The 26,312-nt window shown below is 40.2% G+C and overlaps 31 non-coding genes across 31 annotated transcripts; all 31 read right to left on the bottom strand.

Annotated features, from left to right (window-relative positions):
- Nucleotides 1–1,628: 1,628 nt before the first annotated feature.
- On the bottom strand, nt 1,629–1,700 carry TRNAG-UCC (transfer RNA glycine (anticodon UCC)). Its single transcript has one exon. It is a non-coding gene; the product is annotated as a tRNA-Gly (tRNA).
- Nucleotides 1,701–2,307: 607 nt separating this feature from the next.
- TRNAG-CCC (transfer RNA glycine (anticodon CCC)) lies at nt 2,308–2,379 on the bottom strand. Its single transcript has one exon. It is a non-coding gene; the product is annotated as a tRNA-Gly (tRNA).
- A 269-nt stretch (nt 2,380–2,648) lies between these two features.
- On the bottom strand, nt 2,649–2,720 carry TRNAG-UCC (transfer RNA glycine (anticodon UCC)). Its single transcript has one exon. It is a non-coding gene; the product is annotated as a tRNA-Gly (tRNA).
- A 433-nt stretch (nt 2,721–3,153) lies between these two features.
- On the bottom strand, nt 3,154–3,225 carry TRNAG-UCC (transfer RNA glycine (anticodon UCC)). Its single transcript has one exon. It is a non-coding gene; the product is annotated as a tRNA-Gly (tRNA).
- Nucleotides 3,226–3,326: 101 nt separating this feature from the next.
- On the bottom strand, nt 3,327–3,398 carry TRNAG-CCC (transfer RNA glycine (anticodon CCC)). Its single transcript has one exon. It is a non-coding gene; the product is annotated as a tRNA-Gly (tRNA).
- A 269-nt stretch (nt 3,399–3,667) lies between these two features.
- On the bottom strand, nt 3,668–3,739 carry TRNAG-UCC (transfer RNA glycine (anticodon UCC)). Its single transcript has one exon. It is a non-coding gene; the product is annotated as a tRNA-Gly (tRNA).
- A 102-nt stretch (nt 3,740–3,841) lies between these two features.
- On the bottom strand, nt 3,842–3,913 carry TRNAG-CCC (transfer RNA glycine (anticodon CCC)). The gene has a single exon. It is a non-coding gene; the product is annotated as a tRNA-Gly (tRNA).
- A 269-nt stretch (nt 3,914–4,182) lies between these two features.
- TRNAG-UCC (transfer RNA glycine (anticodon UCC)) lies at nt 4,183–4,254 on the bottom strand. The gene has a single exon. It is a non-coding gene; the product is annotated as a tRNA-Gly (tRNA).
- A 433-nt stretch (nt 4,255–4,687) lies between these two features.
- On the bottom strand, nt 4,688–4,759 carry TRNAG-UCC (transfer RNA glycine (anticodon UCC)). Its single transcript has one exon. It is a non-coding gene; the product is annotated as a tRNA-Gly (tRNA).
- Nucleotides 4,760–5,366: 607 nt separating this feature from the next.
- TRNAG-CCC (transfer RNA glycine (anticodon CCC)) lies at nt 5,367–5,438 on the bottom strand. The gene has a single exon. It is a non-coding gene; the product is annotated as a tRNA-Gly (tRNA).
- Nucleotides 5,439–5,881: 443 nt separating this feature from the next.
- On the bottom strand, nt 5,882–5,953 carry TRNAG-CCC (transfer RNA glycine (anticodon CCC)). The gene has a single exon. It is a non-coding gene; the product is annotated as a tRNA-Gly (tRNA).
- A 774-nt stretch (nt 5,954–6,727) lies between these two features.
- Nucleotides 6,728–6,799, bottom strand: TRNAG-UCC (transfer RNA glycine (anticodon UCC)). Its single transcript has one exon. It is a non-coding gene; the product is annotated as a tRNA-Gly (tRNA).
- Nucleotides 6,800–7,229: 430 nt separating this feature from the next.
- TRNAG-UCC (transfer RNA glycine (anticodon UCC)) lies at nt 7,230–7,301 on the bottom strand. The gene has a single exon. It is a non-coding gene; the product is annotated as a tRNA-Gly (tRNA).
- A 938-nt stretch (nt 7,302–8,239) lies between these two features.
- Nucleotides 8,240–8,311, bottom strand: TRNAG-UCC (transfer RNA glycine (anticodon UCC)). The gene has a single exon. It is a non-coding gene; the product is annotated as a tRNA-Gly (tRNA).
- Nucleotides 8,312–9,752: 1,441 nt separating this feature from the next.
- TRNAG-UCC (transfer RNA glycine (anticodon UCC)) lies at nt 9,753–9,824 on the bottom strand. The gene has a single exon. It is a non-coding gene; the product is annotated as a tRNA-Gly (tRNA).
- Nucleotides 9,825–10,762: 938 nt separating this feature from the next.
- Nucleotides 10,763–10,834, bottom strand: TRNAG-UCC (transfer RNA glycine (anticodon UCC)). Its single transcript has one exon. It is a non-coding gene; the product is annotated as a tRNA-Gly (tRNA).
- Nucleotides 10,835–11,772: 938 nt separating this feature from the next.
- TRNAG-UCC (transfer RNA glycine (anticodon UCC)) lies at nt 11,773–11,844 on the bottom strand. The gene has a single exon. It is a non-coding gene; the product is annotated as a tRNA-Gly (tRNA).
- A 1,444-nt stretch (nt 11,845–13,288) lies between these two features.
- Nucleotides 13,289–13,360, bottom strand: TRNAG-UCC (transfer RNA glycine (anticodon UCC)). Its single transcript has one exon. It is a non-coding gene; the product is annotated as a tRNA-Gly (tRNA).
- Nucleotides 13,361–14,801: 1,441 nt separating this feature from the next.
- Nucleotides 14,802–14,873, bottom strand: TRNAG-UCC (transfer RNA glycine (anticodon UCC)). The gene has a single exon. It is a non-coding gene; the product is annotated as a tRNA-Gly (tRNA).
- Nucleotides 14,874–15,811: 938 nt separating this feature from the next.
- TRNAG-UCC (transfer RNA glycine (anticodon UCC)) lies at nt 15,812–15,883 on the bottom strand. The gene has a single exon. It is a non-coding gene; the product is annotated as a tRNA-Gly (tRNA).
- A 1,619-nt stretch (nt 15,884–17,502) lies between these two features.
- TRNAG-CCC (transfer RNA glycine (anticodon CCC)) lies at nt 17,503–17,574 on the bottom strand. Its single transcript has one exon. It is a non-coding gene; the product is annotated as a tRNA-Gly (tRNA).
- A 1,961-nt stretch (nt 17,575–19,535) lies between these two features.
- Nucleotides 19,536–19,607, bottom strand: TRNAG-CCC (transfer RNA glycine (anticodon CCC)). The gene has a single exon. It is a non-coding gene; the product is annotated as a tRNA-Gly (tRNA).
- Nucleotides 19,608–20,886: 1,279 nt separating this feature from the next.
- TRNAG-UCC (transfer RNA glycine (anticodon UCC)) lies at nt 20,887–20,958 on the bottom strand. The gene has a single exon. It is a non-coding gene; the product is annotated as a tRNA-Gly (tRNA).
- A 102-nt stretch (nt 20,959–21,060) lies between these two features.
- TRNAG-CCC (transfer RNA glycine (anticodon CCC)) lies at nt 21,061–21,132 on the bottom strand. Its single transcript has one exon. It is a non-coding gene; the product is annotated as a tRNA-Gly (tRNA).
- Nucleotides 21,133–21,906: 774 nt separating this feature from the next.
- Nucleotides 21,907–21,978, bottom strand: TRNAG-UCC (transfer RNA glycine (anticodon UCC)). The gene has a single exon. It is a non-coding gene; the product is annotated as a tRNA-Gly (tRNA).
- A 433-nt stretch (nt 21,979–22,411) lies between these two features.
- On the bottom strand, nt 22,412–22,483 carry TRNAG-UCC (transfer RNA glycine (anticodon UCC)). The gene has a single exon. It is a non-coding gene; the product is annotated as a tRNA-Gly (tRNA).
- A 102-nt stretch (nt 22,484–22,585) lies between these two features.
- On the bottom strand, nt 22,586–22,657 carry TRNAG-CCC (transfer RNA glycine (anticodon CCC)). Its single transcript has one exon. It is a non-coding gene; the product is annotated as a tRNA-Gly (tRNA).
- Nucleotides 22,658–23,937: 1,280 nt separating this feature from the next.
- TRNAG-UCC (transfer RNA glycine (anticodon UCC)) lies at nt 23,938–24,009 on the bottom strand. Its single transcript has one exon. It is a non-coding gene; the product is annotated as a tRNA-Gly (tRNA).
- Nucleotides 24,010–24,442: 433 nt separating this feature from the next.
- Nucleotides 24,443–24,514, bottom strand: TRNAG-UCC (transfer RNA glycine (anticodon UCC)). The gene has a single exon. It is a non-coding gene; the product is annotated as a tRNA-Gly (tRNA).
- Nucleotides 24,515–25,452: 938 nt separating this feature from the next.
- On the bottom strand, nt 25,453–25,524 carry TRNAG-UCC (transfer RNA glycine (anticodon UCC)). Its single transcript has one exon. It is a non-coding gene; the product is annotated as a tRNA-Gly (tRNA).
- Nucleotides 25,525–25,626: 102 nt separating this feature from the next.
- On the bottom strand, nt 25,627–25,698 carry TRNAG-CCC (transfer RNA glycine (anticodon CCC)). The gene has a single exon. It is a non-coding gene; the product is annotated as a tRNA-Gly (tRNA).
- Nucleotides 25,699–26,312: the final 614 nt, after the last annotated feature.

The raw sequence follows: 26,312 nt of genomic DNA on the forward strand, positions 1-26,312 counted from the left end.
AAGAAGCAGAGAAACTTTCTCTTCATTATTGTTATTTTAATTTTCAGTATTGCTAAATTGTGTGAAGAACAAACGAAAACCATGAGCCTTAAACAGAATAAAGGCATCACCAAATGCGTTGGCCGGGAATCGAACCCGGGTCAATTGCTTGGAAGGCAGCTATGCTCACCACTATACCACCAACGCTTGAACATGCACACGTTTTTTTACGTTTTCTGCCTCAGCATCATATTTTTTCATTCTTTTTAGTAAAAAGTAACATGTTGCAAAAAAAAACTCCATACCGCCTGCAATAGAACCCGGGTCAATTGCTTGGGAAGCAACTATTCTCGCCACTATACCACCAATGCCTACCCCCACACTGAAAACGTGTGCTTTTGCTCATCAACTGTGCTAAGGTGTTACAAAAACAGCACCCTGGCATTTTTCTTATAATGCGCAGTAACCCTACTAAGCTTTTATCAACAACTGTAACGCGGCAAATAGTTAAGGTTAGACAGTTGAAAAGAAGCAGAGAAACTTTCTCTTCATTATTGTTATTTTAATTTTCAGTATTGCTAAATTGTGTGAAGAACAAACGAAAACCATGAGCCTTAAACAGAATAAAAGCATCACCAAATGCGTTGGCCGGGAATCGAACCCGGGTCAACTGCTTGGAAGGCAGCTATGCTCACCACTATACCATTAACGCTTGAACATGCACACTTTTTTTACGTTTTCTGCCTCAGCATCATATTTTTTCATTCTTTTTAGTAAAAAGTAACATGTTGCAAAAAAAACCTCCATACCGCCTGCAATCGAACCCGGGTCAATTGCTTGGGAAGCAACTATTCTCGCCACTATACCACCAATGCCTACCCCCACACTGAAAACGTGTGCTTTTGCTCATCAACTGTGCTAAGGTGTTACAAAAACAGCACCCTGGCATTTTTCTTATAATGCGCAGTAACCCTACTAAGCTTTTATCAACAACTGTAACGCGGCAAATAGTTAAGGTTAGACAGTTGAAAAGAAGCAGAGAAACTTTCTCTTCATTATTGTTATTTTAATTTTCAGTATTGCTAAATTGTGTGAAGAACAAACGAAAACCATGAGCCTTAAACAGAATAAAAGCATCACCAAATGCGTTGGCCGGGAATCGAACCCGGGTCAACTGCTTGGAAGGCAGCTATGCTCACCACTATACCACCAACGATTGAACATGCACACGTTTTTTTACGTTTTCTGCCTCAGCATCATATTTTTTCATTCTTTTTAGTAAAAAGTAACATGTTGCAAAAAAAAACTCCATACCGCCTGCAATCGAACCCGGGTCAATTGCTTGGGAAGCAACTATTCTCGCCACTATACCACCAATGCCTACCCCCACACTGAAAACGTGTGCTTTTGCTCATCAACTGTGCTAAGGTGTTACAAAAACAGCACCCTGGCATTTTTCTTATAATGCGCAGTAACCCTACTAAGCTTTTATCAACAACTGTAACGCGGCAAATAGTTAAGGTTAGACAGTTGAAAAGAAGCAGAGAAACTTTCTCTTCATTATTGTTATTTTAATTTTCAGTATTGCTAAATTGTGTGAAGAACAAACAAAAACCATGAGCCTTAAACAGAATAAAAGCATCACCAAATGCGTTGGCCGGGAATCGAACCCGGGTCAACTGCTTGGAAGGCAGCTATGCTCACCACTATACCACCAACGCTTGAACATGCACACGTTTTTTTAAGTTTTCTGCCTCAGCATCATATTTTTTCATTCTTTTTAGTAAAAAGTAACATGTTGCAAAAAAAAACTCCATACCGCCTGCAATCGAACCCGGGTCAATTGCTTGGGAAGCAACTATTCTCGCCACTATACCACCAATGCCTACCCCCACACTGAAAACGTGTGCTTTTGCTCATCAACTGTGCTAAGGTGTTACAAAAACAGCACCCTGGCATTTTTCTTATAATGCGCAGTAACCCTACTAAGCTTTTATCAACAACTGTAACGCGGCAAATAGTTAAGGTTAGACAGTTGAAAAGAAGCAGAGAAACTTTCTCTTCATTATTGTTATTTTAATTTTCAGTATTGCTAAATTGTGTGAAGAACAAACGAAAACCATGAGCCTTAAACAGAATAAAAGCATCACCAAATGCGTTGGCCGGGAATCGAACCCGGGTCAACTTCTTGGAAGGCAGCTATGCTCACCACTATACCACCAACGCTTGAACATGCACACGTTTTTTTACATTTTCGGCCTCAGCACCATATTTTTTCATTCTTTTTAGTAAAAAGTAACATGTTGCAAAAAAAACCCCCATACCGCCTGCATTGGCCGGGAATCGAACCCGGGTCAAATGCTTGGGAAGCAACTATTCTCGCCACTATACCACCAATGCCTACCCCCACACTGAAAACGTGTGCTTTTGTTCATCAACTGTGCTAAGGTGTTACAAAAACAGCACCCTGGCATTTTTCTTATAATGCGCAGTAACCCTACTAAGCTTTTATCAACAACTGTAACGCGGCAAATAGTTAAGGTTAGACAGTTGAAAAGAAGCAGAGAAACTTTCTCTTCATTATTGTTATTTTAATTTTCAGTATTGCTAAATTGTGTGAAGAACAAACGAAAACCATGAGCCTTAAACAGAATAAAAGCATCACCAAATGCGTTGGCCGGGAATCGAACCCGGGTCAACTGCTTGGAAGGCAGCTATGCTCACCACTATACCACCAACGCTTGAACATGGACACGTTTTTTTAAGTTTTCTGCCTCAGCATCATATTTTTTCATTCTTTTTAGTAAAAAGTAACATGTTGCAAAAAAAAACTCCATACCGCCTGCAATCGAACCCGGGTCAATTGCTTGGGAAGCAACTATTCTCGCCACTATACCACCAATGCCTACCCCCACACTGAAAACGTGTGCTTTTGCTCATCAACTGTGCTAAGGTGTTACAAAAACAGCACCCTGGCATTTTTCTTATAATGCGCAGTAACCCTACTAAGCTTTTATCAACAACTGTAACGCGGCAAATAGTTAAGGTTAGACAGTTGAAAAGAAGCAGAGAAACTTTCTCTTCATTATTGTTATTTTAATTTTCAGTATTGCTAAATTGTGTGAAGAACAAACGAAAACCATGAGCCTTAAACAGAATAAAAGCATCACCAAATGCGTTGGCCGGGAATCGAACCCGGGTCAACTGCTTGGAAGGCAGCTATGCTCACCACTATACCACCAACGCTTGAACATGCACACGTTTTTTTACATTTTCTGCCTCAGCACCATATTTTTTCATTCTTTTTAGTAAAAAGTAACATGTTGCAAAAAAACCCCCATACCGCCTGCATTGGCCGGGATTCGAACCCGGGTCAATTGCTTGGGAAGCAACTATTCTCGCCACTATACCACCAATGCCTACCCCCACACTGAAAACGTGTGCTTTTGTTCATCAACTGTGCTAAGGTGTTACAAAAACAGCACCCTGGCATTTTTCTTATAATGCGCAGTAACCCTACTAAGCTTTTATCAACAACTGTAACGTGGCAAATAGTTAAGGTTAGACAGTTGAAAAGAAGCAGAGAAACTTTCTCTTCATTATTGTTATTTTAATTTTCAGTATTGCTAATTTGTGTGAAGAACAAACGAAAACCATGAGCCTTAAACAGAATAAAAGCATCACCAAATGCATTGGCCGGGAATCGAACCCGGGTCAACTGCTTGGAAGGCAGCTATGCTCACCACTATACCACCAACGCTTGAACATGCACACGTTTTTTTACATTTTCTGCCTCAGCACCATATTTTTTCATTCTTTTTAGTAAAAAGTAACATGTTGCAAAAAAAACCCCCATACCGCCTGCAATGGCCGGGAATCGAACCCGGGTCAATTGCTTGGGAAGCAACTATTCTCGCCACTATACCACCAATGCCTACCCCCACACTGAAAACGTGTGCTTTTGTTCATCAACTGTGCTAAGGTGTTACAAAAACAGCACCCTGGCATTTTTCTTATAATGCGCAGTAACCCTACTAAGCTTTTATCAACAACTGTAACGCGGCAAATAGTTAAGGTTAGACAGTTGAAAAGAAGCAGAGAAACTTTCTCTTCATTATTGTTATTTTAATTTTCAGTATTGCTAAATTGTGTGAAGAACAAACGAAAACCATGAGCCTTAAACAGAATAAAAGCATCACCAAATGCGTTGGCCGGGAATCGAACCCGGGTCAACTGCTTGGAAGGCAGCTATGCTCACCACTATACCACCAACGCTTGAACATACACACGTTTTTTTACGTTTTCTGCCTCAGCATCATATTTTTTCATTCTTTTTAGTAAAAAGTAACATGTTGCAAAAAAAAACTCCATACCGCCTGCAATCGAACCCGGGTCAATTGCTTGGGAAGCAACTATTCTCGCCACTATACCACCAATGCCTACCCCCACACTGAAAACGTGTGCTTTTGCTCATCAACTGTGCTAAGGTGTTACAAAAACAGCACCCTGGCATTTTTCTTATAATGCGCAGTAACCCTACTAAGCTTTTATCAACAACTGTAACGCGGCAAATAGTTAAGGTTAGACAGTTGAAAAGAAGCAGAGAAACTTTCTCTTCATTATTGTTATTTTAATTTTCAGTATTGCTAAATTGTGTGAAGAACAAATGAAAACCATGAGCCTTAAACAGAATAAAAGCATCACCAAATGCGTTGGCCGGGAATCGAACCCGGGTCAACTGCTTGGAAGGCAGCTATGCTCACCACTATACCACCAACGCTTGAACATACACACGTTTTTTTACGTTTTCTGCCTCAGCATCATATTTTTTCATTCTTTTTAGTAAAAAGTAACATGTTGCAAAAAAAAACTCCATACCGCCTGCAATCGAACCCGGGTCAATTGCTTGGGAAGCAACTATTCTCGCCACTATACCACCAATGCCTACCCCCACACTGAAAACGTGTGCTTTTGCTCATCAACTGTGCTAAGGTGTTACAAAAACAGCACCCTGGCATTTTTCTTATAATGCGCAGTAACCCTACTAAGCTTTTATCAACAACTGTAACGCGGCAAATAGTTAAGGTTAGACAGTTGAAAAGAAGCAGAGAAACTTTCTCTTCATTATTGTTATTTTAATTTTCAGTATTGCTAAATTGTGTGAAGAACAAACGAAAACCATGAGCCTTAAACAGAATAAAAGCATCACCAAATGCGTTGGTCGGGAATCGAACCCGGTTCAACTGCTTGGAAGGCAGCTATGCTCACCACTATACCACCAACGCTTGAACATGCACACGTTTTTTTACATTTTCGGCCTCAGCACCATATTTTTTCATTCTTTTTAGTAAAAAGTAACATGTTGCAAAAAAAACCCCCATACCGCCTGCATTGGCCGGGAATCGAACCCGGGTCAATTGCTTGGGAAGCAACTATTCTCGCCACTATACCACCAATGCCTACCCCCACACTGAAAACGTGTGCTTTTGCTCATCAACTGTGCTAAGGTGTTACAAAAACAGCACCCTGGCATTTTTCTTATAATGCGCAGTAACCCTACTAAGCTTTTATCAACAACTGTAACGTGGCAAATAGTTAAGGTTAGACAGTTGAAAAGAAGCAGAGAAACTTTCTCTTCATTATTGTTATTTTAATTTTCAGTATTGCTAAATTGTGTGAAGAACAAACGAAAACCATGAGCCTTAAACAGAATAAAAGCATCACCAAATGCGTTGGTCGGGAATCGAACCCGGTTCAACTGCTTGGAAGGCAGCTATGCTCACCACTATACCACCAACGCTTGAACATGCACACGTTTTTTTACATTTTCGGCCTCAGCACCATATTTTTTCATTCTTTTTAGTAAAAAGTAACATGTTGCAAAAAAAACCCCCATACCGCCTGCATTGGCCGGGAATCGAACCCGGGTCAATTGCTTGGGAAGCAACTATTCTCGCCACTATACCACCAATGCCTACCCCCACACTGAAAACGTGTGCTTTTGTTCATCAACTGTGCTAAGGTGTTACAAAAACAGCACCCTGGCATTTTTCTTATAATGCGCAGTAACCCTACTAAGCTTTTATCAACAACTGTAACGCGGCAAATAGTTAAGGTTAGACAGTTGAAAAGAAGCAGAGAAACTTTCTCTTCATTATTGTTATTTTAATTTTCAGTATTGCTAAATTGTGTGAAGAACAAACGAAAACCATGAGCCTTAAACAGAATAAAAGCATCACCAAATGCGTTGGCCGGGAATCGAACCCGGGTCAACTGCTTGGAAGGCAGCTATGCTCTCCACTATACCACCAACGCTTGAACATGCACACGTTTTTTTAAGTTTTCTGCCTCAGCATCATATTTTTTCATTCTTTTTAGTAAAAAGTAACATGTTGCAAAAAAAACCTCCATACCGCCTGCAATCGAACCCGGGTCAATTGCTTGGGAAGCAACTATTCTCGCCACTATACCACCAATGCCTACCCCCACACTGAAAACGTGTGCTTTTGCTCATCAACTGTGCTAAGGTGTTACAAAAACAGCACCCTGGCATTTTTCTTATAATGCGCAGTAACCCTACTAAGCTTTTATCAACAACTGTAACGCGGCAAATAGTTAAGGTTAGACAGTTGAAAAGAAGCAGAGAAACTTTCTCTTCATTATTGTTATTTTAATTTTCAGTATTGCTAAATTGTGTGAAGAACAAACGAAAACCATGAGCCTTAAACAGAATAAAAGCATCACCAAATGCGTTGGCCGGGAATCGAACCCGGGTCAACTGCTTGGAAGGCAGCTATGCTCACCACTATACCACCAACGCTTGAACATACACACTTTTTTTACGTTTTCTGCCTCAGCATCATATTTTTTCATTCTTTTTAGTAAAAAGTAACATGTTGCAAAAAAAAACTCCATACCGCCTGCAATCGAACCCGGGTCAATTGCTTGGGAAGCAACTATTCTCGCCACTATACCACCAATGCCTACCCCCACACTGAAAACGTGTGCTTTTGCTCATCAACTGTGCTAAGGTGTTACAAAAACAGCACCCTGGCATTTTTCTTATAATGCGCAGTAACCCTACTAAGCTTTTATCAACAACTGTAACGCGGCAAATAGTTAAGGTTAGACAGTTGAAAAGAAGCAGAGAAACTTTCTCTTCATTATTGTTATTTTAATTCAGTATTGCTAAATTGTGTGAAGAACAAACGAAAACCATGAGCCTTAAACAGAATAAAAGCATCACCAAATGCGTTGGCCGGGAATTGAACCCGGGTCAACTGCTTGGAAGGCAGCTATGCTCACCACTATACCACCAACGCTTGAACATGCACACGTTTTTTTACGTTTTCTGCCTCAGCATCATATTTTTTCATTCTTTTTAGTAAAAAGTAACATGTTGCAAAAAAAAACTCCATACCGCCTGCAATCGAACCCGGGTCAATTGCTTGGGAAGCAACTATTCTCGCCACTATACCACCAATGCCTACCCCCACACTGAAAACGTGCGCTTTTGCTCATCAACTGTGCTAAGGTGTTACAAAAACAGCACCCTGGCATTTTTCTTATAATGCGCAGTAACCCTACTAAGCTTTTATCAACAACTGTAACGCGGCAAATAGTTAAGGTTAGACAGTTGAAAAGAAGCAGAGAAACTTTCTCTTCATTATTGTTATTTTAATTTTCAGTATTGCTAAATTGTGTGAAGAACAAACGAAAACCATGAGCCTTAAACAGAATAAAAGCATCACCAAATGCGTTGGCCGGGAATCGAACCCGGGTCAACTGCTTGGAAGGCAGCTATGCTCACCACTATACCACCAACGATTGAACATGCACACGTTTTTTTACGTTTTCTGCCTCAGCATCATATTTTTTCATTCTTTTTAGTAAAAAGTAACATGTTGCAAAAAAAAACTCCATACCGCCTGCAATCGAACCCGGGTCAATTGCTTGGGAAGCAACTATTCTCGCCACTATACCACCAATGCCTACCCCCACACTGAAAACGTGTGCTTTTGCTCATCAACTGTGCTAAGGTGTTACAAAAACAGCACCCTGGCATTTTTCTTATAATGCGCAGTAACCCTACTAAGCTTTTATCAACAACTGTAACGCGGCAAATAGTTAAGGTTAGACAGTTGAAAAGAAGCAGAGAAACTTTCTCTTCATTATTGTTATTTTAATTTTCAGTATTGCTAAATTGTGTGAAGAACAAACGAAAACCATGAGCCTTAAACAGAATAAAAGCATCACCAAATGCGTTGGCCGGGAATCGAACCCGGGTCAACTGCTTGGAAGGCAGCTATGCTCACCACTATACCACCAACGCTTGAACATGCACACTTTTTTTACGTTTTCTGCCTCAGCATCATATTTTTTCATTCTTTTTAGTAAAAAGTAACATGTTGCAAAAAAAACCTCCATACCGCCTGCAATCGAACCTGGGTCAATTGCTTGGGAAGCAACTATTCTCGCCACTATACCACCAATGCCTACCCCCACACTGAAAACATGTGCTTTTGCTCATCAACTGTGCTAAGGTGTTACAAAAACAGCACCCTGGCATTTTTCTTATAATGCGCAGTAACCCTACTAAGCTTTTATCAACAACTGTAACGCGGCAAATAGTTAAGGTTAGACAGTTGAAAAGAAGCAGAGAAACTTTCTCTTCATTATTGTTATTTTAATTTTCAGTATTGCTAAATTGTGTGAAGAACAAACGAAAACCATGAGCCTTAAACAGAATAAAGGCATCACCAAATGCGTTGGCCGGGAATCGAACCCGGGTCAATTGCTTGGAAGGCAGCTATGCTCACCACTATACCACCAACGCTTGAACATGCACACGTTTTTTTACGTTTTCTGCCTCAGCATCATATTTTTTCATTCTTTTTAGTAAAAAGTAACATGTTGCAAAAAAAAACTCCATACCGCCTGCAATCGAACCCGGGTCAATTGCTTGGGAAGCAACTATTCTCGCCACTATACCACCAATGCCTACCCCCACACTGAAAACGTGTGCTTTTGCTCATCAACTGTGCTAAGGTGTTACAAAAACAGCACCCTGGCATTTTTCTTATAATGCGCAGTAACCCTACTAAGCTTTTATCAACAACTGTAACGCGGCAAATAGTTAAGGTTAGACAGTTGAAAAGAAGCAGAGAAACTTTCTCTTCATTATTGTTATTTTAATTTTCAGTATTGCTAAATTGTGTGAAGAACAAACGAAAACCATGAGCCTTAAACAGAATAAAAGCATCACCAAATGCGTTGGCCGGGAATCGAACCCGGGTCAACTGCTTGGAAGGCAGCTATGCTCACCACTATACCACCAACACTTGAACATGCACACTTTTTTTACGTTTTCTGCCTCAGCATCATATTTTTTCATTCTTTTTAGTAAAAAGTAACATGTTGCAAAAAAAACCTCCATACCGCCTGCAATCGAACCCGGGTCAATTGCTTGGGAAGCAACTATTCTCGCCACTATACCACCAATGCCTACCCCCACATTGAAAACGTGTGCTTTTGCTCATCAACTGTGCTAAGGTGTTACAAAAACAGCACCCTGGCATTTTTCTTATAATGCGCAGTAACCCTACTAAGCTTTTATCAACAACTGTAACGCGGCAAATAGTTAAGGTTAGACAGTTGAAAAGAAGCAGAGAAACTTTCTCTTCATTATTGTTATTTTAATTTTCAGTATTGCTAAATTGTGTGAAGAACAAACGAAAACCATGAGCCTTAAACAGAATAAAAGCATCACCAAATGCGTTAGCCGGGAATCGAACCCGGGTCAACTGCTTGGAAGGCAGCTATGCTCACCACTATACCACCAACGCTTGAACATGCACACAATTTTTTACGTTTTCTGCCTCAGCATCATATTTTTTCATTCTTTTTAGTAAAAAGTAACATGTTGCAAAAAAAAACTCCATACCGCCTGCAATCGAACCCGGGTCAATTGCTTGGGAAGCAACTATTCTCGCCACTATACCACCAATGCCTACCCCCACACTGAAAACGTGTGCTTTTGCTCATCAACTGTGCTAAGGTGTTACAAAAATAGCACCCTGGCATTTTTCTTATAATGCGCAGTAACCCTACTAAGCTTTTATCAACAACTGTAACGCGGCAAATAGTTAAGGTTAGACAGTTGAAAAGAAGCAGAGAAACTTTCTCTTCATTATTGTTATTTTAATTTTCAGTATTGCTAAATTGTGTGAAGAACAAACGAAAACCATGAGCCTTAAACAGAATAAAAGCATCACCAAATGCGTTGGCCGGGAATCAAACCCGGGTCAACTGCTTGGAAGGCAGCTATGCTCACCACTATACCACCAACGCTTGAACATGCACACGTTTTTTTAAGTTTTCTGCCTCAGCATCATATTTTTTCATTCTTTTTAGTAAAAAGTAACATGTTGCAAAAAAAAACTCCATACCGCCTGCAATCGAACCCGGGTCAATTGCTTGGGAAGCAACTATTCTCGCCACTATACCACCAATGCCTACCCCCACACTGAAAACGTGTGCTTTTGCTCATCAACTGTGCTAAGGTGTTACAAAAACAGCACCCTGGCATTTTTCTTATAATGCGCAGTAACCCTACTAAGCTTTTATCAACAACTGTAACGCGGCAAATAGTTAAGGTTAGACAGTTGAAAAGAAGCAGAGAAACTTTCTCTTCATTATTGTTATTTTAATTTTCAGTATTGCTAAATTGTGTGAAGAACAAACGAAAACCATGAGCCTTAAACAGAATAAAAGCATCACCAAATGCGTTAGCCGGGAATCGAACCCGGGTCAACTGCTTGGAAGGCAGCTATGCTCACCACTATACCACCAACGCTTGAACATGCACACAATTTTTTACGTTTTCTGCCTCAGCATCATATTTTTTCATTCTTTTTAGTAAAAAGTAACATGTTGCAAAAAAAAACTCCATACCGCCTGCAATCGAACCCGGGTCAATTGCTTGGGAAGCAACTATTCTCGCCACTATACCACCAATGCCTACCCCCACACTGAAAACGTGTGCTTTTGCTCATCAACTGTGCTAAGGTGTTACAAAAATAGCACCCTGGCATTTTTCTTATAATGCGCAGTAACCCTACTAAGCTTTTATCAACAACTGTAACGCGGCAAATAGTTAAGGTTAGACAGTTGAAAAGAAGCAGAGAAACTTTCTCTTCATTATTGTTATTTTAATTTTCAGTATTGCTAAATTGTGTGAAGAACAAACGAAAACCATGAGCCTTAAACAGAATAAAAGCATCACCAAATGCGTTGGCCGGGAATCAAACCCGGGTCAACTGCTTGGAAGGCAGCTATGCTCACCACTATACCACCAACGCTTGAACATGCACACGTTTTTTTAAGTTTTCTGCCTCAGCATCATATTTTTTCATTCTTTTTAGTAAAAAGTAACATGTTGCAAAAAAAAACTCCATACCGCCTGCAATCGAACCCGGGTCAATTGCTTGGGAAGCAACTATTCTCGCCACTATACCACCAATGCCTACCCCCACACTGAAAACGTGTGCTTTTGCTCATCAACTGTGCTAAGGTGTTACAAAAACAGCACCCTGGCATTTTTCTTATAATGCGCAGTAACCCTACTAAGCTTTTATCAACAACTGTAACGCGGCAAATAGTTAAGGTTAGACAGTTGAAAAGAAGCAGATAAACTTTCTCTTCATTATTGTTATTTTAATTTTCAGTATTGCTAAATTGTGTGAAGAACAAACGAAAACCATGAGCCTTAAACAGAATAAAAGCATCACCAAATGCGTTGGCCGGGAATCGAACCCGGGTCAACTGCTTGGAAGGCAGCTATGCTCACCACTATACCACCAACGCTTGAACATGAACACGTTTTTTTACGTTTTCTGCCTCAGCATCATATTTTTTCATTCTTTTTAGTAAAAAGTAACATGTTGCAAAAAAAAACTCCATACCGCCTGCAATCGAACCCGGGTCAATTGCTTGGAAAGCAACTATTCTCGCCACTATACCACCAATGCCTACCCCCACACTGAAAACGTGTGCTTTTGCTCATCAACTGTGCTAAGGTGTTACAAAAACAGCACCCTGGCATTTTTCTTATAATGCGCAGTAACCCTACTAAGCTTTTATCAACAACTGTAACGCGGCAAATAGTTAAGGTTAGACAGTTGAAAAGAAGCAGAGAAACTTTCTCTTCATTATTGTTATTTTAATTTTCAGTATTGCTAAATTGTGTGAAGAACAAACGAAAACCATGAGCCTTAAACAGAATAAAAGCATCACCAAATGCGTTGGCCGGGAATCGAACCCGGGTCAACTGCTTGGAAGGCAGCTATGCTCACCACTATACCACCAACGATTGAACATGCACATGTTTTTTTACGTTTTCTGCCTCAGCATCATATTTTTTCATTCTTTTTAGTAAAAAGTAACATGTTGCAAAAAAAAAACTCCATACCGCCTGCAATCGAACCCGGGTCAATTGCTTGGGAAGCAACTATTCTCGCCACTATACCACCAATGCTTACCCCCACACTGAAAACGTGTGCTTTTGCTCATCAACTGTGCTAAGGTGTTACAAAAACAGCACCCTGGCATTTTTCTTATAATGCGCAGTAACCCTACTAAGCTATTATCAACAACTGTAACGCGGCAAATAGTTAAGGTTAGACAGTTGAAAAGAAGCAGAGAAACTTTCTCTTCATTATTGTTATTTTAATTTTCAGTATTGCTAAATTGTGTGAAGAACAAACGAAAACCATGAGCCTTAAACAGAATAAAAGCATCACCAAATGCGTTGGCCGGGAATCGAACCCGGGTCAACTGCTTGGAAGGCAGCTATGCTCACCACTATACCACCAACGATTGAACATGCACACGTTTTTTTACGTTTTCTGCCTCAGCATCATATTTTTTCATTCTTTTTAGTAAAAAGTAACATGTTGCAAAAAAAAACTCCATACCGCCTGCAATCGAACCCGGGTCAATTGCTTGGGAAGCAACTATTCTCGCCACTATACCACCAATGCCTACCCCCACACTGAAAACGTGTGCTTTTGCTCATCAACTGTGCTAAGGTGTTACAAAAACAGCACCCTGGCATTTTTCTTATAATGCGCAGTAACCCTACTAAGCTTTTATCAACAACTGTAACGCGGCAAATAGTTAAGGTTAGACAGTTGAAAAGAAGCAGAGAAACTTTCTCTTCATTATTGTTATTTTAATTTTCAGTATTGCTAAATTGTGTGAAGAACAAACGAAAACCATGAGCCTTAAACAGAATAAAAGCATCACCAAATGCGTTGGCCGGGAATCGAACCCGGGTCAACTGCTTGGAAGGCAGCTATGCTCACCACTATACCACCAACGCTTGAACATGCACACTTTTTTTACGTTTTCTGCCTCAGCATCATATTTTTTCATTCTTTTTAGTAAAAAGTAACATGTTGCAAAAAAAACCTCCATACCGCCTGCAATCGAACCTGGGTCAATTGCTTGGGAAGCAACTATTCTCGCCACTATACCACCAATGCCTACCCCCACACTGAAAACATGTGCTTTTGCTCATCAACTGTGCTAAGGTGTTACAAAAACAGCACCCTGGCATTTTTCTTATAATGCGCAGTAACCCTACTAAGCTTTTATCAACAACTGTAACGCGGCAAATAGTTAAGGTTAGACAGTTGAAAAGAAGCAGAGAAACTTTCTCTTCATTATTGTTATTTTAATTTTCAGTATTGCTAAATTGTGTGAAGAACAAACGAAAACCATGAGCCTTAAACAGAATAAAGGCATCACCAAATGCGTTGGCCGGGAATCGAACCCGGGTCAATTGCTTGGAAGGCAGCTATGCTCACCACTATACCACCAACGCTTGAACATGCACACGTTTTTTTACGTTTTCTGCCTCAGCATCATATTTTTTCATTCTTTTTAGTAAAAAGTAACATGTTGCAAAAAAAAACTCCATACCGCCTGCAATCGAACCCGGGTCAATTGCTTGGGAAGCAACTATTCTCGCCACTATACCACCAATGCCTACCCCCACACTGAAAACGTGTGCTTTTGCTCATCAACTGTGCTAAGGTGTTACAAAAACAGCACCCTGGCATTTTTCTTATAATGCGCAGTAACCCTACTAAGCTTTTATCAACAACTGTAACGCGGCAAATAGTTAAGGTTAGACAGTTGAAAAGAAGCAGAGAAACTTTCTCTTCATTATTGTTATTTTAATTTTCAGTATTGCTAAATTGTGTGAAGAACAAACGAAAACCATGAGCCTTAAACAGAATAAAAGCATCACCAAATGCGTTGGCCGGGAATCGAACCCGGGTCAACTGCTTGGAAGGCAGCTATGCTCACCACTATACCACCAACACTTGAACATGCACACTTTTTTTACGTTTTCTGCCTCAGCATCATATTTTTTCATTCTTTTTAGTAAAAAGTAACATGTTGCAAAAAAAACCTCCATACCGCCTGCAATCGAACCCGGGTCAATTGCTTGGGAAGCAACTATTCTCGCCACTATACCACCAATGCCTACCCCCACATTGAAAACGTGTGCTTTTGCTCATCAACTGTGCTAAGGTGTTACAAAAACAGCACCCTGGCATTTTTCTTATAATGCGCAGTAACCCTACTAAGCTTTTATCAACAACTGTAACGCGGCAAATAGTTAAGGTTAGACAGTTGAAAAGAAGCAGAGAAACTTTCTCTTCATTATTGTTATTTTAATTTTCAGTATTGCTAAATTGTGTGAAGAACAAACGAAAACCATGAGCCTTAAACAGAATAAAAGCATCACCAAATGCGTTAGCCGGGAATCGAACCCGGGTCAACTGCTTGGAAGGCAGCTATGCTCACCACTATACCACCAACGCTTGAACATGCACACAATTTTTTACGTTTTCTGCCTCAGCATCATATTTTTTCATTCTTTTTAGTAAAAAGTAACATGTTGCAAAAAAAAACTCCATACCGCCTGCAATCGAACCCGGGTCAATTGCTTGGGAAGCAACTATTCTCGCCACTATACCACCAATGCCTACCCCCACACTGAAAACGTGTGCTTTTGCTCATCAACTGTGCTAAGGTGTTACAAAAATAGCACCCTGGCATTTTTCTTATAATGCGCAGTAACCCTACTAAGCTTTTATCAACAACTGTAACGCGGCAAATAGTTAAGGTTAGACAGTTGAAAAGAAGCAGAGAAACTTTCTCTTCATTATTGTTATTTTAATTTTCAGTATTGCTAAATTGTGTGAAGAACAAACGAAAACCATGAGCCTTAAACAGAATAAAAGCATCACCAAATGCGTTGGCCGGGAATCAAACCCGGGTCAACTGCTTGGAAGGCAGCTATGCTCACCACTATACCACCAACGCTTGAACATGCACACGTTTTTTTAAGTTTTCTGCCTCAGCATCATATTTTTTCATTCTTTTTAGTAAAAAGTAACATGTTGCAAAAAAAAACTCCATACCGCCTGCAATCGAACCCGGGTCAATTGCTTGGGAAGCAACTATTCTCGCCACTATACCACCAATGCCTACCCCCACACTGAAAACGTGTGCTTTTGCTCATCAACTGTGCTAAGGTGTTACAAAAACAGCACCCTGGCATTTTTCTTATAATGCGCAGTAACCCTACTAAGCTTTTATCAACAACTGTAACGCGGCAAATAGTTAAGGTTAGACAGTTGAAAAGAAGCAGATAAACTTTCTCTTCATTATTGTTATTTTAATTTTCAGTATTGCTAAATTGTGTGAAGAACAAACGAAAACCATGAGCCTTAAACAGAATAAAAGCATCACCAAATGCGTTGGCCGGGAATCGAACCCGGGTCAACTGCTTGGAAGGCAGCTATGCTCACCACTATACCACCAACGCTTGAACATGAACACGTTTTTTTACGTTTTCTGCCTCAGCATCATATTTTTTCATTCTTTTTAGTAAAAAGTAACATGTTGCAAAAAAAAACTCCATACCGCCTGCAATCGAACCCGGGTCAATTGCTTGGAAAGCAACTATTCTCGCCACTATACCACCAATGCCTACCCCCACACTGAAAACGTGTGCTTTTGCTCATCAACTGTGCTAAGGTGTTACAAAAACAGCACCCTGGCATTTTTCTTATAATGCGCAGTAACCCTACTAAGCTTTTATCAACAACTGTAACGCGGCAAATAGTTAAGGTTAGACAGTTGAAAAGAAGCAGAGAAACTTTCTCTTCATTATTGTTATTTTAATTTTCAGTATTGCTAAATTGTGTGAAGAACAAACGAAAACCATGAGCCTTAAACAGAATAAAAGCATCACCAAATGCGTTGGCCGGGAATCGAACCCGGGTCAACTGCTTGGAAGGCAGCTATGCTCACCACTATACCACCAACGATTGAACATGCACATGTTTTTTTACGTTTTCTGCCTCAGCATCATATTTTTTCATTCTTTTTAGTAAAAAGTAACATGTTGCAAAAAAAAAACTCCATACCGCCTGCAATCGAACCCGGGTCAATTGCTTGGGAAGCAACTATTCTCGCCACTATACCACCAATGCTTACCCCCACACTGAAAACGTGTGCTTTTGCTCATCAACTGTGCTAAGGTGTTACAAAAACAGCACCCTGGCATTTTTCTTATAATGCGCAGTAACCCTACTAAGCTATTATCAACAACTGTAACGCGGCAAATAGTTAAGGTTAGACAGTTGAAAAGAAGCAGAGAAACTTTCTCTTCATTATTGTTATTTTAATTTTCAGTATTGCTAAATTGTGTGAAGAACAAACGAAAACCATGAGCCTTAAACAGAATAAAAGCATCACCAAATGCGTTGGCCGGGAATCGAACCCGGGTCAATTGCTTGGAAGGCAGCTATGCTCACCACTATACCACCAACGCTTGAACATGCACACGTTTTTTTACGTTTTCTGCCTCAGCATCATATTTTTTCATTCTTTTTAGTAAAAAGTAACATGTTGCAAAAAAAAACTCCATACCGCCTGCAATCGAACCCGGGTCAATTGCTTGGGAAGCAACTATTCTCGCCACTATACCACCAATGCCTACCCCCACACTGAAAACGTGTGCTTTTGCTCATCAACTGTGCTAAGGTGTTACAAAAACAGCACCCTGGCATTTTTCTTATAATGCGCAGTAACCCTACTAAGCTTTTATCAACAACTGTAACGCGGCAAATAGTTAAGGTTAGACAGTTGAAAAGAAGCAGAGAAACTTTCTCTTCATTATTGTTATTTTAATTTTCAGTATTGCTAAATTGTGTGAAGAACAAACGAAAACCATGAGCCTTAAACAGAATAAAAGCATCACCAAATGCGTTGGCCGGGAATCGAACCCGGGTCAACTGCTTGGAGGGCAGCTATGCTCACCACTATACTACCAACGCTTGAACATGCACACGTTTTTTTACATTTTCTGCCTCAGCACCATATTTTTTCATTCTTATTAGTAAAAAGTAACATGTTGCAAAAAAAAAAACCCATACCGCCTGCATTGGCCGGGAATCGAACCCGGGTCAATTGCTTGGGAAGCAACTATTCTCGCCACTATACCACCAATGCCTACCCCCACACTGAAAACGTGTGCTTTTGCTCATCAACTGTGCTAAGGTGTTACAAAAACAGCACCCTGGCATTTTTCTTATAATGCGCAGTAACCCTACTAAGCTTTTATCAACAACTGTAACGCGGCAAATAGTTAAGGTTAGACAGTTGAAAAGAAGCAGAGAAACTTTCTCTTCATTATTGTTATTTTAATTTTCAGTATTGCTAAATTGTGTGAAGAACAAACGAAAACCATGAGCCTTAAACAGAATAAAAGCATCACCAAATGCGTTGGCCGGGAATCGAACCCGGGTCAACTGCTTGGAAGGCAGCTATGCTCACCACTATACCACCAACGATTGAACATGCACACGTTTTTTTACGTTTTCTGCCTCAGCATCATATTTTTTCATTCTTTTTAGTAAAAAGTAACATGTTGCAAAAAAAAACTCCATACCGCCTGCAATCGAACCCGGGTCAATTGCTTGGGAAGCAACTATTCTCGCCACTATACCACCAATGCCTACCCCCACACTGAAAACGTGTGCTTTTGCTCATCAACTGTGCTAAGGTGTTACAAAAACAGCACCCTGGCATTTTTCTTATAATGCGCAGTAACCCTACTAAGCTATTATCAACAACTGTAACGCGGCAAATAGTTAAGGTTAGACAGTTGAAAAGAAGCAGAGAAACTTTCTCTTCATTATTGTTATTTTAATTTTCAGTATTGCTAAATTGTGTGAAGAACAAACGAAAACCATGAGCCTTAAACAGAATAAAAGCATCACCAAATGCGTTGGCCGGGAATCGAACCCGGGTCAATTGCTTGGAAGGCAGCTATGCTCACCACTATACCACCAACGCTTGAACATGCACACGTTTTTTACGTTTTCTGCCTCAGCATCATATTTTTTCATTCTTTTTAGTAAAAAGTAACATGTTGCAAAAAAAAACTCCATACCGCCTGCAATCGAACCCGGGTCAATTGCTTGGGAAGCAACTATTCTCGCCACTATACCACCAATGCTTACCCCCACACTGAAAACGTGTGCTTTTGCTCATCAACTGTGCTAAGGTGTTACAAAAACAGCACCCTGGCATTTTTCTTATAATGCGCAGTAACCCTACTAAGCTATTATCAACAACTGTAACGCGGCAAATAGTTAAGGTTAGACAGTTGAAAAGAAGCAGAGAAACTTTCTCTTCATTATTGTTATTTTAATTTTCAGTATTGCTAAATTGTGTGAAGAACAAACGAAAACCATGAGCCTTAAACAGAATAAAAGCATCACCAAATGCGTTGGCCGGGAATCGAACCCGGGTCAATTGCTTGGAAGGCAGCTATGCTCACCACTATACCACCAACGCTTGAACATGCACACGTTTTTTTACGTTTTCTGCCTCAGCATCATATTTTTTCATTCTTTTTAGTAAAAAGTAACATGTTGCAAAAAAAAACTCCATACCGCCTGCAATCGAACCCGGGTCAATTGCTTGGGAAGCAACTATTCTCGCCACTATACCACCAATGCCTACCCCCACACTGAAAACGTGTGCTTTTGCTCATCAACTGTGCTAAGGTGTTACAAAAACAGCACCCTGGCATTTTTCTTATAATGCGCAGTAACCCTACTAAGCTTTTATCAACAACTGTAACGCGGCAAATAGTTAAGGTTAGACAGTTGAAAAGAAGCAGAGAAACTTTCTCTTCATTATTGTTATTTTAATTTTCAGTATTGCTAAATTGTGTGAAGAACAAACGAAAACCATGAGCCTTAAACAGAATAAAAGCATCACCAAATGCGTTGGCCGGGAATCGAACCCGGGTCAACTGCTTGGAGGGCAGCTATGCTCACCACTATACTACCAACGCTTGAACATGCACACGTTTTTTTACATTTTCTGCCTCAGCACCATATTTTTTCATTCTTATTAGTAAAAAGTAACATGTTGCAAAAAAAAAACCCATACCGCATACCTGCATTGGCCGGGAATCGAACCCGGGTCAATTGCTTGGGAAGCAACTATTCTCGCCACTATACCACCAATGCCTACCCCCACACTGAAAACGTGTGCTTTTGCTCATCAACTGTGCTAAGGTGTTACAAAAACAGCACCCTGGCATTTTTCTTATAATGCGCAGTAACCCTACTAAGCTTTTATCAACAACTGTAACGCGGCAAATAGTTAAGGTTAGACAGTTGAAAAGAAGCAGAGAAACTTTCTCTTCATTATTGTTATTTTAATTTTCAGTATTGCTAAATTGTGTGAAGAACAAACGAAAACCATGAGCCTTAAACAGAATAAAAGCATCACCAAATGCGTTGGCCGGGAATCGAACCCGGGTCAACTGCTTGGAAGGCAGCTATGCTCACCACTATACCACCAACGATTGAACATGCACACGTTTTTTTACGTTTTCTGCCTCAGCATCATATTTTTTCATTCTTTTTAGTAAAAAGTAACATGTTGCAAAAAAAAACTCCATACCGCCTGCAATCGAACCCGGGTCAATTGCTTGGGAAGCAACTATTCTCGCCACTATACCACCAATGCCTACCCCCACACTGAAAACGTGTGCTTTTGCTCATCAACTGTGCTAAGGTGTTACAAAAACAGCACCCTGGCATTTTTCTTATAATGCGCAGTAACCCTACTAAGCTATTATCAACAACTGTAACGCGGCAAATAGTTAAGGTTAGACAGTTGAAAAGAAGCAGAGAAACTTTCTCTTCATTATTGTTATTTTAATTTTCAGTATTGCTAAATTGTGTGAAGAACAAACGAAAACCATGAGCCTTAAACAGAATAAAAGCATCACCAAATGCGTTGGCCGGGAATCGAACCCGGGTCAATTGCTTGGAAGGCAGCTATGCTCACCACTATACCACCAACGCTTGAACATGCACACGTTTTTTTACGTTTTCTGCCTCAGCATCATATTTTTTCATTCTTTTTAGTAAAAAGTAACATGTTGCAAAAAAAAACTCCATACCGCCTGCAATCGAACCCGGGTCAATTGCTTGGGAAGCAACTATTCTCGCCACTATACCACCAATGCCTACCCCCACACTGAAAACGTGTGCTTTTGCTCATCAACTGTGCTAAGGTGTTACAAAAACAGCACCCTGGCATTTTTCTTATAATGCGCAGTAACCCTACTAAGCTTTTATCAACAACTGTAACGCGGCAAATAGTTAAGGTTAGACAGTTGAAAAGAAGCAGAGAAACTTTCTCTTCATTATTGTTATTTTAATTTTCAGTATTGCTAAATTGTGTGAAGAACAAACGAAAACCATGAGCCTTAAACAGAATAAAAGCATCACCAAATGCGTTGGCCGGGAATCGAACCCGGGTCAACTGCTTGGAAGGCAGCTATGCTCACCACTATACCACCAACGCTTGAACATGCACACGTTTTTTTACATTTTCTGCCTCAGCACCATATTTTTTCATTCTTATTAGTAAAAAGTAACATGTTGCAAAAAAAAAACCCATACCGCCTGCATTGGCCGGGAATCGAACCCGGGTCAATTGCTTGGGAAGCAACTATTCTCGCCACTATACCACCAATGCCTACCCCCACACTGAAAACGTGTGCTTTTGCTCATCAACTGTGCTAAGGTGTTACAAAAACAGCACCTTGGCATTTTTCTTATAATGCGCAGTAACCCTACTAAGCTTTTATCAACAACTGTAACGCGGCAAATAGTTAAGGTTAGACAGTTGAAAAGAAGCAGAGAAACTTTCTCTTCATTATTGTTATTTTAATTTTCAGTATTGCTAAATTGTGTGAAGAACAAACGAAAACCATGAGCCTTAAACAGAATAAAAGCATCACCAAATGCGTTGGCCGGGAATCGAACCTGGGTCAACTGCTTGGAAGGCAGCTATGCTCACCACTATACCACCAACGCTTGAACATGCACACGTTTTTTTACGTTTTCTGCCTCAGCATCATATTTTTTCATTCTTTTTAGTAAAAAGTAACATGTTGCAAAAAAAAACTCCATACCGCCTGCAATCGAACCCGGGTCAATTGCTTGGGAAGCAACTATTCTCGCCACTATACCACCAATGCCTACCCCCACACTGAAAACGTGTGCTTTTGCTCATCAACTATGCTAAGGTGTTACAAAAACAGCACCCTGGCATTTTTCTTATAATGCGCAGTAACCCTACTAAACTTTTATCAACAACTGTAACGCGGCAAATAGTTAAGGTTAGACAGTTGAAAAGAAGCAGAGAAACTTTCTCTTCATTATTGTTATTTTAATTTTCAGTATTGCTAAATTGTGTGAAGAACAAACGAAAACCATGAGCCTTAAACAGAATAAAAGCATCACCAAATGCGTTGGCCGGGAATCGAACCCGGGTCAACTGCTTGGAAGGCAGCTATGCTCACCACTATACCACCAACGCTTGAACATGCACACGTTTTTTTACGTTTTCTGCCTCAGCATCATATTTTTTCATTCTTTTTAGTAAAAAGTAACATGTTGCAAAAAAAAACTCCATACCGCCTGCAATCGAACCCGGGTCAATTGCTTGGGAAGCAACTATTCTCGCCACTATACCACCAATGCCTACCCCCACACTGAAAACGTGTGCTTTTGCTCATCAACTATGCTAAGGTGTTACAAAAACAGCACCCTGGCATTTTTCTTATAATGCGCAGTAACCCTACTAAACTTTTATCAACAACTGTAACGCGGCAAATAGTTAAGGTTAGACAGTTGAAAAGAAGCAGAGAAACTTTCTCTTCATTATTGTTATTTTAATTTTCAGTATTGCTAAATTGTGTGAAGAACAAACGAAAACCATGAGCCTTAAACAGAATAAAAGCATCACCAAATGCGTTGGCCGGGAATCGAACCCGGGTCAACTGCTTGGAAGGCAGCTATGCTCACCACTATACCACCAACGCTTGAACATGCACACGTTTTTTTACGTTTTCTGCCTCAGCATCATATTTTTTCATTCTTTTTAGTAAAAAGTAACATGTTGCAAAAAAAAACTCCATACCGCCTGCATTGGCCGGGAATCGAACCCGGGTCAATTGCTTGGGAAGCAACTATTCTCGCCACTATACCACCAATGCCTACCCCCACACTGAAAACGTGTGCTTTTGCTCATCAACTGTGCTAAGGTGTTACAAAAACAGCACCCTGGCATTTTTCTTATAATGCGCAGTAACCCTACTAAGCTATTATCAACAACTGTAACGCGGCAAATAGTTAAGGTTAGACAGTTGAAAAGAAGCAGAGAAACTTTCTCTTCATTATTGTTATTTTAATTTTCAGTATTGCTAAATTGTGTGAAGAACAAACGAAAACCATTAGCCTTAAACAGAATAAAAGCATCACCAAATGCGTTGGCCGGGAATCGAACCCGGGTCAATTGCTTGGAAGGCAGCTATGCTCACCACTATACCACCAACGCTTGAACATGCACACGTTTTTTTACGTTTTCTGCCTCAGCATCATATTTTTTCATTTTTTTTAGTAAAAAGTAACATGTTGCAAAAAAAAACTCCATACCGCCTGCAATCGAACCCGGGTCAATTGCTTGGGAAGCAACTATTCTCGCCACTATACCACCAATGCCTACCCCCACACTGAAAACGTGTGCTTTTGCTCATCAACTGTGCTAAGGTGTTACAAAAACAGCACCTTGGCATTTTTCTTATAATGCGCAGTAACCCTACTAAGCTTTTATCAACAACTGTAACGCGGCAAATAGTTAAGGTTAGACAGTTGAAAAGAAGCAGAGAAACTTTCTCTTCATTATTGTTATTTTAATTTTCAGTATTGCTAAATTGTGTGAAGAACAAACGAAAACCATGAGCCTTAAACAGAATAAAAGCATCACCAAATGCGTTGGCCGGGAATCGAACCTGGGTCAACTGCTTGGAAGGCAGCTATGCTCACCACTATACCACCAACGCTTGAACATGCACACGTTTTTTTACGTTTTCTGCCTCAGCATCATATTTTTTCATTCTTTTTAGTAAAAAGTAACATGTTGCAAAAAAAAAACTCCATACCGCCTGCAATCGAACCCGGGTCAATTGCTTGGGAAGCAACTATTCTCGCCACTATACCACCAATGCCTACCCCCACACTGAAAACGTGTGCTTTTGCTCATCAACTATGCTAAGGTGTTACAAAAACAGCACCCTGGCATTTTTCTTATAATGCGCAGTAACCCTACTAAACTTTTATCAACAACTGTAACGCGGCAAATAGTTAAGGTTAGACAGTTGAAAAGAAGCAGAGAAACTTTCTCTTCATTATTGTTATTTTAATTTTCAGTATTGCTAAATTGTGTGAAGAACAAACGAAAACCATGAGCCTTAAACAGAATAAAAGCATCACCAAATGCGTTGGCCGGGAATCGAACCCGGGTCAACTGCTTGGAAGGCAGCTATGCTCACCACTATACCACCAACGCTTGAACATGCACACGTTTTTTTACGTTTTCTGCCTCAGCATCATATTTTTTCATTTTTTTTAGTAAAAAGTAACATGTTGCAAAAAAAAACTCCATACCGCCTGCAATCGAACCCGGGTCAATTGCTTGGGAAGCAACTATTCTCGCCACTATACCACCAATGCCTACCCCCACACTGAAAACGTGTGCTTTTGCTCATCAACTATGCTAAGGTGTTACAAAAACAGCACCCTGGCATTTTTCTTATAATGCGCAGTAACCCTACTAAACTTTTATCAACAACTGTAACGCGGCAAATAGTTAAGGTTAGACAGTTGAAAAGAAGCAGAGAAACTTTCTCTTCATTATTGTTATTTTAATTTTCAGTATTGCTAAATTGTGTGAAGAACAAACGAAAACCATGAGCCTTAAACAGAATAAAAGCATCACCAAATGCGTTGGCCGGGAATCGAACCCGGGTCAACTGCTTGGAAGGCAGCTATGCTCACCACTATACCACCAACGCTTGAACATGCACACGTTTTTTTACGTTTTCTGCCTCAGCATCATATTTTTTCATTTTTTTTAGTAAAAAGTAACATGTTGCAAAAAAAAACTCCATACCGCCTGCAATCGAACCCGGGTCAATTGCTTGGGAAGCAACTATTCTCGCCACTATACCACCAATGCCTACCCCCACACTGAAAACGTGTGCTTTTGCTCATCAACTGTGCTAAGGTGTTACAAAAACAGCACCTTGGCATTTTTCTTATAATGCGCAGTAACCCTACTAAGCTTTTATCAACAACTGTAACGCGGCAAATAGTTAAGGTTAGACAGTTGAAAAGAAGCAGAGAAACTTTCTCTTCATTATTGTTATTTTAATTTTCAGTATTGCTAAATTGTGTGAAGAACAAACGAAAACCATGAGCCTTAAACAGAATAAAAGCATCACCAAATGCGTTGGCCGGGAATCGAACCTGGGTCAACTGCTTGGAAGGCAGCTATGCTCACCACTATACCACCAACGCTTGAACATGCACACGTTTTTTTACGTTTTCTGCCTCAGCATCATATTTTTTCATTCTTTTTAGTAAAAAGTAACATGTTGCAAAAAAAAACTCCATACCGCCTGCAATCGAACCCGGGTCAATTGCTTGGGAAGCAACTATTCTCGCCACTATACCACCAATGCCTACCCCCACACTGAAAACGTGTGCTTTTGCTCATCAACTATGCTAAGGTGTTACAAAAACAGCACCCTGGCATTTTTCTTATAATGCGCAGTAACCCTACTAAACTTTTATCAACAACTGTAACGCGGCAAATAGTTAAGGTTAGACAGTTGAAAAGAAGCAGAGAAACTTTCTCTTCATTATTGTTATTTTAATTTTCAGTATTGCTAAATTGTGTGAAGAACAAACGAAAACCATGAGCCTTAAACAGAATAAAAGCATCACCAAATGCGTTGGCCGGGAATCGAACCCGGGTCAACTGCTTGGAAGGCAGCTATGCTCACCACTATACCACCAACGCTTGAACATGCACACGTTTTTTTACGTTTTCTGCCTCAGCATCATATTTTTTCATTCTTTTTAGTAAAAAGTAACATGTTGCAAAAAAAAACTCCATACCGCCTGCATTGGCCGGGAATCGAACCCGGGTCAATTGCTTGGGAAGCAACTATTCTCGCCACTATACCACCAATGCCTACCCCCACACTGAAAACGTGTGCTTTTGCTCATCAACTGTGCTAAGGTGTTACAAAAACAGCACCCTGGCATTTTTCTTATAATGCGCAGTAACCCTACTAAGCTATTATCAACAACTGTAACGCGGCAAATAGTTAAGGTTAGACAGTTGAAAAGAAGCAGAGAAACTTTCTCTTCATTATTGTTATTTTAATTTTCAGTATTGCTAAATTGTGTGAAGAACAAACGAAAACCATGAGCCTTAAACAGAATAAAAGCATCACCAAATGCGTTGGCCGGGAATCGAACCCGGGTCAATTGCTTGGAAGGCAGCTATGCTCACCACTATACCACCAACGCTTGAACATGCACACGTTTTTTTACGTTTTCTGCCTCAGCATCATATTTTTTCATTCTTTTTAGTAAAAAGTAACATGTTGCAAAAAAAAACTCCATACCGCCTGCAATCGAACCCGGGTCAATTGCTTGGGAAGCAACTATTCTCGCCACTATACCACCAATGCCTACCCCCACACTGAAAACGTGTGCTTTTGCTCATCAACTGTGCTAAGGTGTTACAAAAACAGCACCCTGGCATTTTTCTTATAATGCGCAGTAACCCTACTAAGCTTT

This window comes from Anomaloglossus baeobatrachus, unplaced genomic scaffold (genome assembly GCF_048569485.1).
Source record: "Anomaloglossus baeobatrachus isolate aAnoBae1 unplaced genomic scaffold, aAnoBae1.hap1 Scaffold_2622, whole genome shotgun sequence".
Lineage (NCBI taxonomy): Eukaryota > Metazoa > Chordata > Amphibia > Anura > Aromobatidae > Anomaloglossus > Anomaloglossus baeobatrachus.